General features: G+C 57.9%; 1 protein-coding gene and 1 long non-coding RNA gene across 3 annotated transcripts in view; both read left to right on the top strand.

The window, feature by feature from the left end:
• The first annotated feature begins 1,116 nt into the window (after positions 1–1,116).
• On the top strand, positions 1,117–8,811 carry LOC142907717 (uncharacterized). 2 transcript variants are annotated; one of them, XR_012931227.1, is made up of 4 exons: positions 1,117–1,464; positions 1,535–1,609; positions 6,385–6,547; positions 8,768–8,811. It is a non-coding gene; the product is annotated as an uncharacterized LOC142907717 (long non-coding RNA). The 2 variants fall into 2 exon arrangements; XR_012931226.1 differs by having other exon boundaries at positions 1,119–1,609.
• Positions 8,812–8,880: 69 nt separating this feature from the next.
• The window catches only part of LOC116938072 (DDB1- and CUL4-associated factor 8-like), a 64,890-nt gene continuing 60,292 nt past the window's right edge, over positions 8,881–13,478 (top strand). Inside the window, exon 1 of the mRNA XM_076057376.1 lies at positions 8,881–9,013. The gene's annotated coding sequence lies outside the window, so the exon portion shown is untranslated. The remainder of the gene's footprint in view (positions 9,014–13,478) is intronic.

Genomic DNA, 13,478 nt, shown 5'->3' with positions numbered 1-13,478 from the left:
GTGTTTTATAATTTTTATTATTTTATTGTTTCCCTTCTACGTGGTGGTGACTTTACTCAAAGAATCAAGAATAATAATTTTATTGTTTTACAATCATTTTATTGTGTTTTATAATTTTTATTATTTTATTGTTTCCCTTCTAACGTGGTGGTGACTTTACCCAAAGAACCAAGAATAATAATTTTATTGTATTACAACAATTTTATTGTTTTATGTTTTTATTATTTTATTGTTTCCCTTCTACGTGGTGGTGACTTTACCCAAAGAACCAAGAATAATAATTTTATTGTTTTACAATAATTTTATTGTGTTTTATAATGTTTATTATTTTATTGTTTCCCTTCTACGTGGTGGTGACTTTACCCAAAGAACCAAGAATAATAATTTTATTGTTTTACAATAATTTTATTGTTTTATAATTTTTATTATTTTATTGTTTCCTTTCTACGTGGTGGTGACTTTACCCAAAGAAGCAAGAATAATAAATAAATAAATAATTTTATTGCTTTATATTTTTTATTATTTTATTGTTTCCCTTCTACATGACTTTACCGAAAGAACCAAGAATAATAATTTTATTGTTTTATATTTTTATTATTTTATTGTTTCCCTTCTACGTGGTGGTGACTTTACCGAAAGAACCAAGAATATTAAAAAAACTAAATTTTTGTACCCTCTACCAACATGGCCGACCAGTGCCTCGTCGTCAACTTCGGATTTGGAATCAACGTCACGTGGGGAGAGGTAAGAGAGCTGTTGATGGTCACGTGGGTGTGGGCAGCTGATGACATCACGAAGTGGGGGTGGGTTCCGGTGACGTCACGCGGTGGGTAAAGGGGTTTTTCGGTGACGTCTTTGGAGTGTGTGGCATTTTGACGTCACGCGCGTGGTGGTTTGGTGACGTCACGCGGGAAGCGGGGGAGTGTTTCACGCGGGGCGGGGGAGGGTTAGCGGATGACGTCACGTGTATGGGGGGTTGTTACGGCGACGTCACGCAGGGGGAGGGGCGAGCATGGCCGGTGACGTCAATCAGGCGGAGGAGGTGTGGGGGTGGCTTGTCTGGTGACGTCACGCGAGTGGCGAGGGGTGTTGCGGTGACGTCACGCGGATTGTGGGCGGGGCGAAAAGGCGTCCACGCTCTGTGATTGGCCAAGAGTCGCCAGCGGCCTGGGTCGCTCCAAAAGCCTCGGCAGCGGGAGCGAAGGCGCCGTTGAGTTGACGAGGTGGTGACGAGGTGGTGACGTGAGGAGGTGGTGACGAGGTGGTCACGTGAGGAGGTGGTGACGAGGTGGTCACGTGAGGAGGTGACGAGTGGTGGGAGGGGGGGAGGGGGGTAACGAGGTGGTGACGTGAGGAGGTGACGAGTGGGGTAAGGGTAACGAGGTGGTCACGTGAGGAGGAGGTGACGAGGTGGTGACGAGGTGGTCACGTGAGGAGGTGGTGACGAGGTGGTCACGTGAGGAGGTGGTCACGTGAGGAGGTGACGAGTGGTGGGGGGGGTAACGAGGTGGTGACGAGGTGGTCACGTGAGGAGGTGACGAGGGGGGGGGGGTAACGAGGTGGTGACGAAGTAACGAAGAGGAGGCACAAGAGGACATGGCAGATAGAGGTGAGTGGTGGTGGTGATGGTGGTGGTAGTGGTGATGGTGGTGATGGTGATGGTGGTGATGGTGATGGTGGTGATGGTGGTGGTGGTGATGGTGGATGGTGGTGGTGATGGTGGTGATGGTGGTGGTGATGGTGATGATGGTGGTGGTGATGGTGGTGGTGATGGTGGTGATGGTGATGGTGGTGGTGATGGTGGTGGTGGTGGTGGTGATGGTGGTGGTGATGGTGATGGTGGTGATGGTGGTGGTGATGGTGGTGGTGATGGTGGTGATGGTGGTGATGGTGGTGGTGGTGGTGATGGTGGTGGTGATGGTGGTGATGGTGGTGATGGTGGTGGTGATGGTGGTGGTGGTGATGGTGGTGGTGGTGATGGTGGTGGTGGTGATGGTGGTGATGGTGGTGGTGATGGTGGTGGTGGTGATGGTGGTGATGGTGGTGGTGGTGATGGTGATGGTGGTGGTGATGGTGGTGGTGATGGTGGTGGTGATGGTGGTGGTGGTGATGGTGGTGGTGGTGATGGTGGTGGTGGTGATGGTGGTGGTGATGGTGATGGTGGTGATGGTGGTGATGGTGGTGGTGGTGATGGTGGTGGTGGTGGTGATGGTGGTGGTGGTGATGGTGGTGGTGGTGATGGTGGTGGTGGTGATGGTGGTGGTGGTGATGGTGATGGTGGTGGTGATGGTGGTGATGGTGGTGATGGTGGTGGTGATGGTGATGATGGTGGTGGTGATGGTGGTGGTGATGGTGGTGATGGTGATGGTGGTGGTGATGGTGGTGGTGGTGGTGATGGTGGTGGTGATGGTGATGGTGGTGATGGTGGTGGTGATGGTGGTGGTGATGGTGGTGATGGTGGTGATGGTGGTGGTGGTGGTGATGGTGGTGGTGATGGTGGTGATGGTGGTGATGGTGGTGGTGATGGTGGTGGTGGTGATGGTGGTGGTGGTGGTGATGGTGGTGGTGGTGATGGTGGTGATGGTGGTGGTGATGGTGGTGGTGGTGATGGTGGTGATGGTGGTGGTGGTGGTGGTGATGGTGATGGTGGTGGTGATGGTGGTGGTGATGGTGGTGGTGATGGTGGTGGTGGTGATGGTGGTGGTGGTGATGGTGGTGGTGGTGATGGTGGTGGTGGTGATGGTGATGGTGGTGATGGTGGTGATGGTGGTGGTGGTGATGGTGGTGGTGGTGGTGATGGTGGTGATGGTGGTGGTGGTGATGGTGGTGGTGGTGGTAATGGTGGTGATGGTGGTGGTGGTGATGGTGGTGGTGATGGTGGTGGTGATGGTGGTGGTGGTGATGGTGGTGGTGATGGTGGTGATGGTGGTGATGGTGGTGGTGGTGGTGGTGATGGTGGTGGTGGTGATGGTGGTGGTGGTGGTGATGGTGGTGGTGATGGTGGTGATGGTGGTGGTGGTGATGGTGGTGGTGGTGGTGATGGTGGTGATGGTGGTGGTGGTGATGGTGGTGGTGATGGTGGTGGTGATGGTGATGGTGGTGATGGTGGTGGTGATGGTGGTGATGGTGGTGGTGATGGTGGTGATGGTGGTGATGGTGGTGGTGGTGGTGATGGTGGTGGTGGTGATGGTGGTGGTGATGGTGGTGGTGATGGTGGTGGTGATGGTGGTGGTGGTGGTGGTGATGGTGGTGGTGATGGTGGTGGTGGTGGTGATGGTGGTGGTGATGGTGGTGGTGATGGTGGTGGTGATGGTGGTGGTGGTGGTGATGGTGGTGGTGGTGGTGATGGTGGTGGTGATGGTGGTGGTGATGGTGGTGGTGATGGTGGTGGTGGTGATGGTGGTGATGGTGGTGATGATGGTGGTGATGGTGATGGTGGTGATGGTGGTGATGGTGGTGGTGGTGATGGTGGTGGTGGTGGTGATGGTGGTGGTGGTGATGGTGGTGGTGGTGATGGTGGTGATGGTGGTGGTGATGGTGATGGTGGTGATGGTGGTGGTGATGGTGGTGGTGGTGATGGTGGTGGTGATGGTGGTAGTGGTGGTGGTAGTGGTGGTGATGGTGGTGGTGATGGTGGTGGTGGTGGTGATGGTGGTGATGGTGGTGGTGATGGTGGTGGTGATGGTGGTGGTGATGGTGGTGGTGGTGGTGATGGTGGTGGTGATGGTGGTGGTGGTGGTGATGGTGGTGATGGTGGTGGTGATGGTGGTGGTGGTGATGGTGGTGGTGATGGTGGTGGTGATGGTGGTGATGGTGATGGTGGTGATGGTGGTGGTGGTGATGATGGTGGTGGTGATGGTGATGGTGGTGGTGATGATGGTGGTGGTGTGGTGATTGGTGGTGATGGTGGTGGTGGTGATGGTGGTGGTGGTGATGATGATGGTGGTGGTGGTGATGGTGGTGATGGTGGTGGTGGTGATGGTGGTGGTGATGGTGGTGGTGGTGATGGTGGTGGTGATGGTGGTGGTGATGGTGATGGTGGTGGTGATGGTGATGGTGGTGATGGTGGTGGTGGTGGTAGTGGTGATGGTGGTGGTGATGGTGGTGGTGATGGTGATGGTGGTGGTGATGGTGGTGGTGATGGTGATGGTGGTGATTGGTGGTGATGGTGATGGTGGTGATGGTGGTGGTGATGGTGGTGGTGATGGTGGTGGTGATGGTGGTGGTGATGGTGGTGGTGATGGTGATGGTGGTGGTGATGGTGGTGGTGATGGTAGTGGTGATGGTGGTGGTGATGGTGGTGGTGATGGTGATGATGGTGGTGGTGATGGTGGTGGTGATGGTGATGGTGGTGATGGTGGTGGTGGTGGTGATAGTGGTAGTGGTGATGGTGATGGTGGTGATGGTGATGATGGTGGTGGTGATGGTGGTGGTGATGGTGGTGGTGATGGTGATGGTGGTGGTGATGGTGGTGGTGATGGTGGTGGTGATGGTGGTGGTGGTGATGGTGGTGATGGTGATGATGGTGGTGATGGTGGTGGTGATGTTAGTGGTGATGGTGGTGATGGTGGTGATGGTGATGGTGGTGGTGATGGTGGTGGTGGTGATGGTGGTGGTGATGGTGGTGATGGTGGTGATGGTGGTGGTGATGGTGGTGGTGATGGTGGTGGTGATGGTGGTGGTGATGGTGGTGGTGATGGTGATGGTGGTGGTGATGGTGGTGGTGATGGTGGTGGTGATGGTGGTGATGGTGGTGGTGATGGTGGTGGTGATGGTGGTGGTGGTGGTGATGGTGGTGGTGATGGTGATGGTGGTGATGTTGGTGGTGATGGTGGTGATGGTGATGGTGGTGGTGATGGTTGGTGGTGGTGGTGGTGGTGGTGATGGTGGTGGTGATGGTGGTGATGGTGGTGGTGATGGTGGTGGTGGTGATGGTGGTGGTGATGGTGGTGGTGGTGATGGTGGTGGTGATGGTGATGGTGTGATGGTGGTGGTGATGGTGGTGATGGTGGTGGTGGTGATGGTGATGGTGGTGGTGATGGTGATGGTGGTGATGGTGGTGGTGGTGGTGATGGTGGTGGTGGTGATGGTGATGGTGGTGATGGTGGTAGTGGTGATGGTGGTGGTGATGGTGGTGGTGATGGTGGTGGTGATGGTGATGGTGGTGATGGTGGTGATGGTGGTGGTGATGGTGGTGGTGATGGTGGTGGTGATGGTGATGGTGGTGATGGTGGTGGTGGTGATGGTGGTGGTGGTGGTGATGGTGGTGGTGGTGGTGATGGTGGTGGTGATGGTGGTGATGGTGATGATGGTGGTGGTGGTGGTGATGGTGGTGATGTTGGTGGTGATGGTGGTGATGGTGATGGTGGTGGTGATGGTGGTGATGGTGGTGGTGGTGATGGTGGTGGTGGTGATGGTGGTGGTGATGGTGGTGATGGTGGTGGTGGTGATGGTGGTGGTGGTGATGGTGGTGATGGTGGTGATGGTGGTGGTGATGGTGGTGGTGATGGTGGTGGTGATGGTGGTGGTGATGGTGGTGATGGTGATGGTGGTGATGGTGATGGTGGTGATGGTGGTGGTGGTGATGGTGGTGGTGGTGGTGATGGTGGTGGTGGTGATGGTGGTGATGGTGGTGATGGTGGTGGTGATGGTGGTGGTGGTGGTGATGGTGGTGGTGATGGTGATGATGGTGGTGGTGATGGTGATGATGGTGATGGTGGTGGTGGTGGGTGGTGGTGATGATGATGGTGGTGGTGATGGTGGTGATGGTGGTGATGGTGGTGGTGGTGATGGTGGTGGTGATGGTGGTGGTGGTGATGGTGGTGGTGGTGGTGATGGTGGTGGTGCTGGTGGTGGTGGTGATGGTGGTGGTGATGGTGGTGGTGATGGTGGTGGTGGTGGTGGTGATGGTGGTGTTGATGGTGGTGGTAGTGATGGTGGTGATGGTGGTGGTGATGGTGATGGTGGTGATGGTGGTGATGGTGGTGGTGGTGGTGATGGTGGTGATGGTGATGGTGGTGGTGATGGTGGTGATGGTGATGGTGGTGGTGATGGTGGTGGTGGTGATGGTGGTGGTGATGGTGGTGGTGGTGGTGATGGTGGTGGTGGTGATGGTGGTGGTGGTGATGGTGGTGGTTGTGATGATGGTGGTTGTGATGATGATGGTGATGATAATGGTGGTTGTGGTGATGGTGATGATGGTGATGGTGATGATGGTGGTGATGATGATGGTGATGATGGTGGTGATGATAATGGTGGTTGTGGTGATGGTGATGATGGTGATGATGGTGATGATGATGATGGTGGTGAAGGTGGTTGTGGTGATGATGATGATGGTGGTGAAGGTGGTTGTGGTGATGATATCTCTCCCCGTGTCTCTCTCAGAATCCCAACGAGGTGATGGAGACGTAGATGACGAGGTGGACGAGCAGGAGGTGGACGAGGTGGACGAGGTGGACGAGGTGGAGGAGGTTGGAGAGTTGGGAAGTCGTCATCGTCATCAGATTCTTCTTCTGCGGCATCCACCAATGAGGAAGCTGCCTTAGAGGTGACGTCATCACCCACCCACTCACTCACCCACCCACTCACTCACCCACTCACTCACCCACTCACTCACCCACCCACTCACTCACCCACTCACTCACTCACCCACTCACCCCACTCACTCACCCATCACTCACCCACTCACCCCACTCGCTCACCCACTCACTCACTCACTCACCCACCCACCCACTCACTCACTCACTCACCCACTCACTCACTCACTCACCCACTCACTCACCCACTCACTCACTCACCCAATCAATCACCCACTCACTCACCCACTCACTCACCCACCCACTCACTCACTCACTCACTCACCCACTCACCCAATCGCTCACCCACTCACTCACTCACCCAATCAATCACCCACTCACCCACTCGCTCACCCACTCACTCACTCACTCACCCACTCACTCACTCTCCCACTCACCCACTCGCTCACCCACTCACTCACTCACTCACCCACTCACTCACCCACTCACCCACTCGCTCACCCACTCACTCACTCACTCACCCACCCACCCACTCACTCACTCACTCACCCACTCACTCACTCACTCACCCACTCACTCACCCACTCACTCACTCACTCACCCACCCACTCACTCACTCACTCACTCACCCACTCACTCACTCACTCACCCACTCACTCACCCTCACTCACTCACTCACCCATCCACCCACCCACTCACACAGTCACTCACCCACTCAGTCACTCACTCACCCACTCAATCACTCACCCACCCACTCACTCACCCACTCACCCACTCAATCACTCACCCACCCACTCAATCACTCGCTCACCCACTCACTCACTCACTCACCCACCCACCCACTCACTCACCCACCCACCCACACACTCACTCACTCACTCACCCACTCACTCACTCACCCACTCACTCCCTCCTCACCCCACTCGCTCACCCACTCACCCACTCACTCCACCCACCCACTCAGTTCACTCACCCGCCCACTCAGTCACTCACCCATCCACCCACCCCCTCAATCACTCACCCACCCACCCACTCACCCAATCAATCACCCACGCACCCACTCGCTCACCCACTCACCACCACTCACTCACTCACCCACTCACTCACCCACCCACTCACTCACTCACTCACTCACCCACTCACTCACTCACTCACCCACTCACCCACTCACCCACTCACTCACCCACTCACTCACTCACCCACCCACCCACCCACTCACTCACTCACCCACTCACTCACCCACTCACTCACCCACTCACTCACTCACTCACCCACCCACTCACACAGTCACTCACCCACTCAGTCACTCACTCACCCACTCAATCACTCACCCACCCACTCACTCACCCACTCACCCACTCAATCACTCACCCACCCACTCAATCACTCGCTCACCCACTCACTCACTCACTCACCCACCCACCCACTCACTCACCCACCCACCCACACACTCACTCACTCACTCACCCACTCTCTCACTCACCCACTCACTCCCTCGCTCACCCACTCGCTCACCCACTCACCCACTCACTCACCCACCCACTCAGTCACTCACCCGCCCACTCAGTCACTCACCCATCCACCCACCCCCTCAATCACTCACCCACCCACCCACTCACCAATCAATCACCCACGCACCCACTCGCTCACCCACTCACCATCACTCACTCACACCCACTCACTCACTCACCCACTCACTCACTCACTCACCCACTCACTCACTCACTCACCCACTCACCCACTCACCCACTCACTCACCCACTCACTCACTCACCCACCCACCCACCCACTCACTCACTCACTCACCCACTCACTCACCCACTCACCCACCCACTCACCCACTCACCCACCCACTCACTCACTCACCCACTCACCCACTCACCCACCCACTCACTCACTCACTCAACCACTCACCCACTCACCCACCCACTCACCCACTCACTCACCCACTCACCCACCCACTCACCCACTCACTCACCCACTCACCCACCCACTCACTCACCCACCCACTCACCCACTCACCCACCCACTCACCCACTCACCCACTCACTCACCCACTCACCCACTCACTCACCCACTCACCCACCCACTCACTCACCCACCCACCCACTCACCCACTCACCCACCCACTCACCCACTCACCCACCCACTCACTCACTCACTCCCCCACTCAGTCACTCACCCCCCCACTCACCACCCCACCCACCCCCCCCCCACTAACCCCCCACTAGGTGTGGCTCACCTCTGACACGTCCCCCCACCCACCACCCACCCACCACCCCCCCACTAACCCCCCACTAGGTGTGGCTCACCTCTGACACGTCACCCACCACCCCCCCACTATGGCTGGCCCCTGTGGCTCTTGGAGCTCTCCGATGTGGAGCCTCCACGCCGCTCGCCTTCGCCCTCGGAGCTCGGGGTTCTCGTACGTTGGTTCGGCGCCTACGCCTCCAGCAGAGCCTGCAGCGTCACCACGGGTGGGTGGGAGGGTTGGTGGGTGGGTGAGTGGGTGGGTGAGTGAGTGGGTGAGTGAGTGAGTGGGTGGGTGAGTGGGTGAGTGAGTGGGTGGGTGAGTGGGTGGGTGAGTGAGTGAGTGGGTGAGTGGGTGGGTGAGTGAGTGGGTGGGTGGGTGAGTGAGTGGGTGAGTGAGTGGGTGGGTGAGTGAGTGGGGTGGGTGGGTGGGTGAGTGGGTGGGTGGGTGAGTGGGTGGGTGAGTGGGTGAGTGGGTGAGTGGGTGTGAGTGGGTGGGTGGGTGGGTGGGTGAGTGAGAGTGGGTGAGTGAGTGAGTGGGTGGGTGGGTGAGTTGGTGGGTGGGAGGGTGAGTGGGTGAGTGAGTGGGTGGGTGGGTGAGTGAGTGAGTGGGTGAGTGAGTGGGTGAGTGAGTGAGTGAGTGGGTGAGTGAGTGGGTGGGTGGGTGGGTGAGTGGGTGAGTGAGTGGGTGGGAGGGTGAGTGGGTGAGTGAGTGGGTGGGTGGGTGAGTGAGTGAGTGGGTGAGTGAGTGGGTGAGTGAGTGAGTGAGTGGGTGAGTGAGTGGGTGGGTGAGTGGGTGAGTGAGTGGGTGAGTGAGTGGGTGGGTGGGTGGGTGAGTGGGTGAGTGAGTGGGTGGGTGGGTGAGTGAGTGAGTGGGTGAGTGAGTGGGTGAGTGAGTGAGTGAGTGGGTGAGTGAGTGAGTGAGTGGGTGGGTGAGTGGGTGAGTGGGTGACTGGGTGAGTGGGTGAGTGGGTGGGTGGGTGAGTGGGTGGGTGGGTGAGCGAGTGGGTGACTGGGTGAGTGGGTGAGTGGATGAGTGGGTGGGTGGGTGAGTGAGTGGGTGGGTGGGTGGGGGAGTGGGTGGGAGGGTGGGTGGGTGGGGTGAGTGAGTGGGTGGGTGAGTGGGTGGGTGGGTGGGAGGGTGAGTGGGTGGGTGAGTGAGTGGGTGAGTGGGTGGGTGAGTGGGTGGGTGGGTGGGAGGGTGAGTGAGTGAGTGAGTGGGTGAGTGAGTGAGTGGGTGAGTGAGTGAGTGAGTGGAGTGAGTGGGTGAGTGGGTGAGGTGAGTGAGTGGGTGAGTGAGTGAGTGGGTGAGTGGGTGAGTGAGTGGGTGGAGTGAGTGGGTGAGTGAGTGGGTGAGTGGGTGAGTGAGTGGGTGAGTGGGTGGGTGGGTGAGTGGGAGGGTGAGTGGGTGAGTGAGTGGGTGGATGAGTAGGTGGGAGGGTGGGTGGGTGGGTGAGTGAGTGGGTGAGTGAGTGGGTGAGTGAGTGGGTGAGTGAGTGGGTGGGTGGGAGGGAGGGTGGGTGGGTGGGTGGGTGAGTGAGTGGGTGGGTAGGAGGGTGGGAGGGTGGGTGAGTGGGTGGGTGAGTGAGTGGGTGAGTGAGTGGGGTGGGTGGGTGGGTGAGTGAGTGGGTGAGTGAGTGGGTGAGTGAGTGGGTGGGTGAGTGAGTGGGTGAGTGGGTGGGTGAGTGAGTGAGTGGGTGGGTGGGTGAGTGAGTGAGTGGGTGGGTGGGTGAGTGGGTGGGTGGGTGGGTGAGTGAGTGAGTGGGTGGGTGGGTGAGTGAGTGAGTGGGTGGGTGAGTGGGTGGGTGAGTGGGTGGGTGAGTGGGTGAGTGGGTGAGTGGGTGGGTGAGTGGGTGAGTGGGTGGGTGAGTGAGTGAGTGAGTGGGTGAGTGAGTGGGTGAGTGAGTGGTGAGTGAGTGAGTGGGTGAGTGAGTGGGTGAGTGGGTGGGTGAGTGGGTGGGTGAGTGAGTGGGTGAGTGGGTGAGTGAGTGGGTGGGTGAGTGAGTGGGTGAGTGAGTGGGTGAGTGAGTGGGTGGGTGGGTGGGTGAGTGAGTGGGTGGGTGGGTGGGTGAGTGAGTGGGTGAGTGAGTGGGTGAGTGAGTGGGTGGGTGAGTGAGTGGGTGAGTGGGTGGGTGAGTGAGTGAGTGGGTGGGTGGGTGAGTGAGTGAGTGGGTGGGTGGGTGAGTGGGTGGGTGGGTGGGTGAGTGAGTGAGTGGGTGGGTGGGTGAGTGAGTGAGTGGGTGGGTGAGTGGGTGGGTGAGTGGGTGGGTGAGTGGGTGAGTGGGTGGGTGGGTGAGTGGGTGGGTGAGTGGGTGGGTGAGTGAGTGGGTGGGTGAGTGAGTGAGTGGGTGGGTGAGTGGGTGAGTGAGTGGGTGGGTGAGTGAGTGGGTGAGTGGGTGGGTGAGTGAGTGAGTGGGTGGGTGAGTGGGTGGGTGAGTGGGTGGGTGAGTGGGTGAGTGGGTGGGTGGGTGAGTGAGTGGGTGAGTGGGTGAGTGAGTGAGTGGGTGGGTGGGTGAGTGAGTGAGTGGGTGAGTGAGTGGGTGAGTGGGTGAGTGGGTGAGTGAGTGGGTGAGTGGGAGAGTGAGTGAGTGAGTGGGTGAGTGAGTGGGTGAGTGGGTGGATGAGTGGGTGGATGAGTGGGTGAGTGAGTGGGTGAGTGGGTGGGTGAGTGAGTGGGTGGGTGGGTGAGTGAGTGGGTGGGTGGGTGAGTGGGTGGTGAGTGAGTGGGTGGGTGAGTGAGTGGGTGGGTGGATGAGTAGGTGGGTGGGTGAGTGAGTGAGTGAGTGGGTGAGTGGGAGAGTGAGTGAGTGAGTGGGTGAGTGAGTGGATGGGTGAGTGGGTGAGTGGGTGGATGAGTGGGTGGATGAGTGGGTGAGTGAGTGGGTGAGTGGGTGGGTGAGTGAGTGGGTGGGTGGATGAGTAGGTGGGAGGGTGGGTGGGTGAGTGGGTGGGTGAGTGGAGTGGGTGGGTGAGTGAGTGGGTGGGTGGATGAGTAGGTGGGTGGGGGTGAGTGAGTGGTGAGTGAGTGGGTGGTGAGTGGGAGAGTGAGTGAGTGAGTGGGTGAGTGAGTGGGTGGGTGGGTGAGTGAGTGGGGTGGGTGAGTGGGTGGGTGAGTGAGTGGGTGGGTGGGTGAGTGAGTGGGTGGGTGGGTGAGTGAGTGGGTGGGTGAGTGGGTGGGTGAGTGAGTGGGTGGGTGGGTGGGTGAGTGAGTGGGTGAGTGAATGAGTGAGTGGGTTGGGTGAGTGGGTGAGTGGGTGGATGAGTGGGTGGATGAGTGGGTGAGTGAGTGAGTTGGTGAGTGGGTGAGTGGGTGAGTGAGTGGGTGAGGGGAGAGTGAGTGAGTGAGTGGGTGAGTGAGTGGGTGGGTGGGTGAGTGGGTGTGTGGGTGGGTGAGTGAGTGAGTGGGTGAGTGAGTGGGTGAGTGAGTGGGTGATGAGTGCGTGAGTGGGTGAGAGAGTGGGTGAGTGAGTGGGTGAGTGAGTGGGTGGATGAGTAGGTGAGTGAGTGAGTGGGTGAGTGGGAGGGTGAGTGGGTGAGTGAGTGGGTGAGTGGGAGAGTGTGTGAGTGGGTGGGTGGGTGAGTGAGTGGGTGGGTGGGTGAGTGAGTGAGTGAGTGGGTGGGTGGTGAGTGAGTAGTGAGTGAGTGGGTGAGTGAGTGGGTGAGTGGGTGAGTGGGTGAGTGAGTGGGTGAGTGGGAGAGTGAGTGAGTGAGTGGGTGAGTGAGTGGGTGGGTGAGTGGGTGAGTGGGTGGATGAGTGGGTGGATGAGTGGGTTAGTGAGTGGGTGAGTGGGTGGGTGAGTGAGTGGGTGGGTGGGTGAGTGAGTGGGTGGGTGGGTGAGTGGTGGGTGAGTGAGTGGGTGGGTGAGTGAGTGGGTGGGTGGATGAGTAAGTGGGTGGGTGAGTGAGTGAGTGAGTGGGTGAGTGGGAGAGTGAGTGAGTGAGTGGGTGAGTGTGTGGGTGGGTGAGTGGGTGAGTGGGTGGATGAGTGGGTGGATGAGTGGGTGAGTGAGTGGGTGAGTGGGTGGGTGAGTGAGTGGATGAGTAGGTGAGTGAGTGAGTGGGTGAGTGGGAGGGTGAGTGGGTGAGTGAGTGGGTGAGTGGGAGAGTGAGTGAGTGAGTGAGTGAGTGAGTGGTGGGTGGGTGAGTGAGTGGGTGGGTGAGGTGAGTGAGTGTGTGGGTGGGTGGAGTGTGTGAGTGAGTGAGTGTGTGAGTGTGTGAGTGAGTGGTGGGTGAGTGAGTGAGTGGGTGGGTGGGTGAGTGAGTGAGTGAGTGGGTGAGTGAGTGGGTGAGTGGGAGAGTGAGTGAGTGAGTGAGTGGGTGGGTGGGTGGATGAGTGGGTGGATGAGTGGGTGAGTGAGTGGGTGAGGGGGTGGGTGAGTGAGTGGGTGGGTGGATGGAGTTGGTGGGAGGGTGGGTGGGGAGTGGGTGGGTGAGTGAGTGGGTGGGTGAGTGAGTGGGTGGGTGGATGAGTAGGTGGGTGGGTGGGTGAGTGATGAGTGGGTCAGTGAGTGAGTGAGTGGGTGGGTGGGAGGGAGGGTGAGTGAGTGTGTGGGTGGGTGAGTGAGTGAGTGAGTGGGTGGGTGGGAGGGAGGGTGAGTGGGTCAGTGAGTGGGTGGGTGGGTCAGTGAGTGGGTGGGTGAGTGAGTGGGTGGGTGGGTGAGTGAGTGGGTGCGTTGGAGGGTGAGTGGGTGG

This window comes from Petromyzon marinus, chromosome 82, assembly GCF_048934315.1.
Source record: "Petromyzon marinus isolate PM22_M1 ecotype Great Lakes invasive population chromosome 82, UKy_Petmar_22M1.pri1.0, whole genome shotgun sequence".
NCBI classification, from domain to species: domain Eukaryota; kingdom Metazoa; phylum Chordata; class Hyperoartia; order Petromyzontiformes; family Petromyzontidae; genus Petromyzon; species Petromyzon marinus.
Note: the sequence above shows the minus strand (reverse complement) of the source record. Positions and strands in the feature narration are given on the sequence as shown.